The sequence below is a fragment of the Micropterus salmoides genome, unplaced genomic scaffold, assembly GCF_014851395.1.
Source record: "Micropterus salmoides isolate LMB-PRFRI ecotype aquatic unplaced genomic scaffold, ASM1485139v1 Ms_hic_scaffold_11, whole genome shotgun sequence".
Lineage (NCBI taxonomy): Eukaryota > Metazoa > Chordata > Actinopteri > Centrarchiformes > Centrarchidae > Micropterus > Micropterus salmoides.
In genome coordinates, this window is record NW_024040152.1 from 23,433,556 (window position 1) to 23,438,968 (window position 5,413).

Here is a 5,413-nt window from a genome sequence, read left to right on the forward strand (position 1 = left end):
AGTATATACAGGAAGAGACAAGGTGTGTCCACATGTATCTTGACTGATTATGAAGACAGTTCAGACTTTACTCGTAGCATCGTATCGCTGCTGTGGAGATGATTAATTATGGTAAAATAAGTAATGGCATAACACCAGTTACAGAAAAAAAGAAAGGTTTTCACACAGTAGGTTTAGCTACGAACAATGTAAAACTATATTATAGGTAGCTTATATACCAGAAACACAGATACTTGGGAACCTTTAGCCATCATTGTTTATGTACACTAATGTTGAAATGTCTTTCTCATAACTACAAACACACAGCTACATCATTTGTAAAAGAGAAACATACAGTCAAACAACGCCTGCAGACACAAGATAATTACACAAATAGATTAGATACAAGGTGTAAAGATAGGTGTAAACATAGTATAATAAACCTAGATGGTGAATAACTAAACCGGCGCAGTCTACAATTACACTGTCTTACTGCACTGGAAAACACAGCTTGCCTTGCTGTTTTCCAGTTCATCTACAGCTAGATATAATTCATCGTCTTTACTCTGGCTCCTACACCAGTCTGCAATCGTAGCAACCGTTAGCTGTATGCTAAGTAGGTAGCTACGTTTGCTAGCGATGAAAGTAACAAATTACCATCAAAATGATAAAAGCCAGATTACCTGTCCAGCAGAAATAAAGCCACCACGGTGTAACTTTTCAGCCCCTTGGTGTTCCTCAGTTGTTACTATCGTTGAAAAGCCACGCAGATGTTAGCTCCGGTCTGACTGCTTCACTCGTCAGGTCTGAGAGAGCTGACCGCCATGGCAGCGAGGGAGAGTGACAGTCAGCCAGCCAATCATTGCATTCGGTCCAAATGAAACAAGTGGCTGTCTTTACTGCAGCCCTGAGAGGACTACAGACAAACAATTTTTATACTCTCTTTTTCAGAGCACCTAACTTTTTAATATGCATTGGTGTATAAAGACAGTTTCAACAAATATGACAAAAAGTGTTTCAGAAGCAACTTGCCTACCCTGCCTTTAACACTAGAACCGCCAGGGTTCGTTGTATACCTATAACCGCCGTAGTGGGTAAAGTTTAAGCGCTATAAAAATGCGGTGATTTTGTTATTATTTCTGCTACGTGTTGCTCCAACACACTTTGGGAAACATTTAGCACATTGGCTGTGCATTTCCTATAAACACCATCCCCATATTTCAGGCATTTAAAGAATGTTTATTCTATTTTATTCATTGTCTTCACCGTGCAGGTCGTTTGCTTGCACTGCGCATCTGTGAAGGCCACGTTCACTATAGATGTTATAGCCTAGTTATATTCTAAACACAGCTTGAATACAGCATACAATTTACAAAAAAGACTGACTGTTGTAGTGTTTTATAAGCGGTAATAATAGTCTCATAATGCCGGCTAGTTCTTACTGTTCTGCTTGTTTTTTCGGACTCCATCGGGCATCCAGAGAGTAACACATAGCTACAAAAGTTTTAAAGTCCAAATAAAAGTAGGCTATTTATTCGAAAGAAACAACTATTATCAATTCCAAAATTTATAGTACATTTTTACCCAACAGAAAAATGTATAGGCCTAATGATTTTTTTTAGGGCGGGTCACAGGTGGAGCTGAGGTGACGTGTTGCTGAAACCACTCCCGCCTAGCTCGACGTGACTGAGTTAGCTCATGCTAATGTAGCACACAGGAAGGATTATGGTTAGGGCCGTGATCTGATTGGTTGGTTAAGTCGGTTGGTTCGGCTGCTGGAGCAAAAGTGAGGTGTTTAAAATGAGACTCAGAGACCAAGGATTAGATGTAAGATGATGCCGGCTTCTTATATTTGAAGATATGTATAAAAATAAAAAATATTGGTTGGTACCAAAAAATGAAAAAGTACAATAATAAAACAAGTATTGAACAAGGCGATTATTGATATCACAATCAGGCTATGACATCAGCATGAAATGCTTGCTTTCCAAATTTAAAGTGAGTATTTCACTCTTTGAAGTAGTTCTATAATTAAATTCCCGGGTGCACCCTTTAACCTGAATTTCTGTTAATAACACCACATTCAAGTTTGTTCAGATCCAGTTCAATAGTACAATCCAGTAGAATTCACACAGTACAACAGTAACCCTTAACTGCAGGAATGATTCCTACTACTCAGGTCCAAATTCTCAGTCCCAAGGTGTGAACAGGTGTGTCGAAGGTAAGTCAGAGTTCAGAGTCCCATAGGGTTGGTGTATGTATGTGTGTGGGGGAAGGAGTGTGAAGGTGAGTGAAGGGGTTTTGTGTTGTAATGGGGCCTACCACAAGTGCAGTAGTAGACAGGTCCATCTGCAGATCCAATCCAGACAATGGAAGAAGAAACACGCACACACACAAAAAAAACCTGACCTGTCAACAGACAGGGTCAGAGAAATATTCACTGCTTAAGTCTCATGCAATAATATACACTACATGAAATTCACAATACACAATGATATACATACTGTGGGTGTTTACTTTCTGTGCCTCTCTCTCAATATTCAGCATATAAACATAAATAACTTGGCTGCACACAACCAGATAAGCTGCACCTTAGAACAATTAAAGTTTTGATGCAAGTGCAAAATAAAGTAAGCTGAGTTTACACATTAAACAACACAGTAAACCAGCTTGTTCAACTAAAAATGTAGCTTCATATACAATAAGTGCACATAAATAATTTAAGGTACATAGTAAGTGAAATTCTTAAATTGAAAATGAACATTCTCACCGATTTCACCAGAGCGGATGGACACACACACCCAAAATGGCGGCGCCCAGTAAAGCCACAAGGTCTTCTAAAACCGAAACATCCGAGACCATATGCAACTTTCAGTACTTTCTCTCAGTGCAAAATAAATTAGCTTTCACAGTAAGGTGATAAAGAATGAACAAAAGCAGTTTTAAATGAATTACCTCGCTCTTGAATCAGCATAGACTGTGCGTCGCGGGGGAATCCTACGGACATCAAAGCTACCGACGCTTCTAGTAGTCTCAAACGCTATATCTAAACACTGAACTTACAACTAAATTCTTACAGCAGTTAGCTACCACGTTTGTAGTGTTGAAGTTAGCCTCAGTGTAGTTCGTTTTTAGCTGTATTTTCTCCAGGTTTCTCCGTTTTTCACAGTTTTCATCCTCTACAGCAGCATAGCACGTCTCTGTCTCTCCACACACACAGCAGCGGAAAAAAAAAAAACTTTCGCCCGCTCCCAGAGACACGGGAGCAGGTGGGCGGGCCTACCTGCTGTCAGCTGATTGGCCAAACTAACCTGTCGGTTGGTAACTGAATTTTAACCCTTTAAAATCCTTAGATAATCTCTCAAGTTGCATTTCAAGAATAAAATCACTCTCATTCAGATTTTTATAGGCTTTTCCTATTTTTAAACCTAGATCATTTCATCTGTGTTACACTAAGGAGCTAATGTTACATGCTCCTCTGCGGTGCTGTACGGTGGAGGTTGGACTCTGCGGTGCTGTACGGTGGAGGTTGGAACCGGTTGGAACCTGCTGCCGTGTTGTTACCAGTTTACCGACATTACCAGCTCACAGTCAAGGTAAGACACCGGAAAATATTAAAATAACTCACATATCTGTTATACTTCACAATGCTTTTTAATATATAAATGTGGTAACTTTAACGTTATTTTGCAACACCAAAGTTAGATTTTGTTGAGACCAACGTTAACAGTTAACTATGAATCAGTTATTAATTACCTTATGTTTACTTAACGTCACTGCTCAAACGAACAATTTCAAGCAAATCAATTAAACTTTTACATACCCTTGGTTACGAGCGGTTACGAGTCGTTTATTTGGACGTCACCTCAGTATGTCAACTTACTTGTAATAAACGTAATAAGCTAGCGGTAGAATCCTCACTCGCATGATGGAAGCTAATGTTATATATCTTTTATATCACGTTAATTAATTCCCCACACCGCTATTTTGAATAACGTGGCTGTGTGGGATTATTGTCTGGAATAGGACACTTGTGAGAGAAAGGTACTTTTTATTTGTCACAAGATTCTTGTTGAGGTTCTGATGCCTCCACATCTGCTACTCAAAGCTTAAACTTTGAGTCTAAAATAACATTGCTAGTCTTGGCTACGGGACATCTGACAGCTGATATAAAATTGTCTGTCTTAAAAGGACAACACAAAAACATTTAAAGGGTCTCCCTTGTTCCATTTTCTCCCACGTATGTGACAAAATAGTGCTGTCAACATTAAAACACTGAAGCATCTTTTAGAGCAGCATCTCAAAAAATTAGAATACTGAGGAAAAGTTTGTTGTAAGCAACAGAACCAGACTGAGGGATTCAGAAACCTTTGCAGGTGTTTTGAGTTAATTAGCTGATTACAGAGCTCTTCTCCAGTTGACATTTCTGTATAATTTATAATACAGAAATATATTTAGGCTATTCTAAAATGTTTATACATTTTGGGATACTGGAGTTTTTATTTCTATGAGCTGTAAACAGTAATCATCAAGATGAAAGCAAAAAGGGTTTGAAATGCTTCGCTTTGTGTAATGAATCTAGAATATATCAAAGATTCACTTTTTGAATTAAGTTAAAACGTTAGAAAATTAACTTCACCACAATATTCTATTTATTAAAGAATCATCTGTATTTACTTTACATTTTTCATCACCTGAAGCATTTATTACACATTTTCCTCCTAGAGTCACACTGTGGATCAGATGTCCCACCTGGTGTCAGAGAGCTGCAGAGACCTGGAAGCCTTGTTATTGTCGTGGAAGTCTGTATCTGTTGGTGTGGACTGATGTGGAAAGGCCTTCTCTCCTTCTGTTTACTTTGACTTCTAAATATTGTCCATATTTGTATCATAGATCCATTTAAAAAAAGATATGGTTTATGGTTCCCTTGTAATAAATTCTATATATATTAGCACTCCTAGTCTTTACTACTTACTAAAAAGCTAATCTTATACCACAGATAAAACATGAAACATTATAACTGAACTCTTGCTTAAGAACATCAGTCTAGTATAAGTTAAAAAGTGAAAATACTCCCAAACATGTTTCAAATGAAATGTTGAAAAGTAATTATGCAGTGTATTTCTGTGTGTGCAGGAGTATTTTTACTTTCTACCTTATGCTTTAAGATAAACTAGGACCCATACACACAGTAACCATAGACTATATAACGGAATCTGAAGTTCCTGTAGAGTGCCTTGTTTGCTGCTCTGATATAAGTCTAGTTTAAACACAGAATAATGCTCTGTCTAAGGGAAAATCCTCCGCTGCTTTGAGCTCTACACAAAAGTAAAGAGCAGTTTGACACATTGATCGTATAGTGGATTTAAACTCATATAAACTAAATAAATAAAACACACCAAATTGCCCCTTAATCCTGCAAGAAGGGAATAAC

At 37.9% G+C, this 5,413-nt stretch overlaps 1 long non-coding RNA gene across 1 annotated transcript; it reads right to left on the reverse strand.

Moving 5' to 3' along the window:
- Positions 1–1,800: 1,800 nt before the first annotated feature.
- Positions 1,801–3,161, reverse strand: LOC119897887. The gene is made up of 2 exons (XR_005443460.1): positions 2,935–3,161; positions 1,801–2,816 (listed from the first exon to the last, which is right to left on the reverse strand). It is a non-coding gene; the product is annotated as an uncharacterized LOC119897887 (long non-coding RNA).
- Between the last annotated feature and the right edge of the window lie 2,252 nt (positions 3,162–5,413).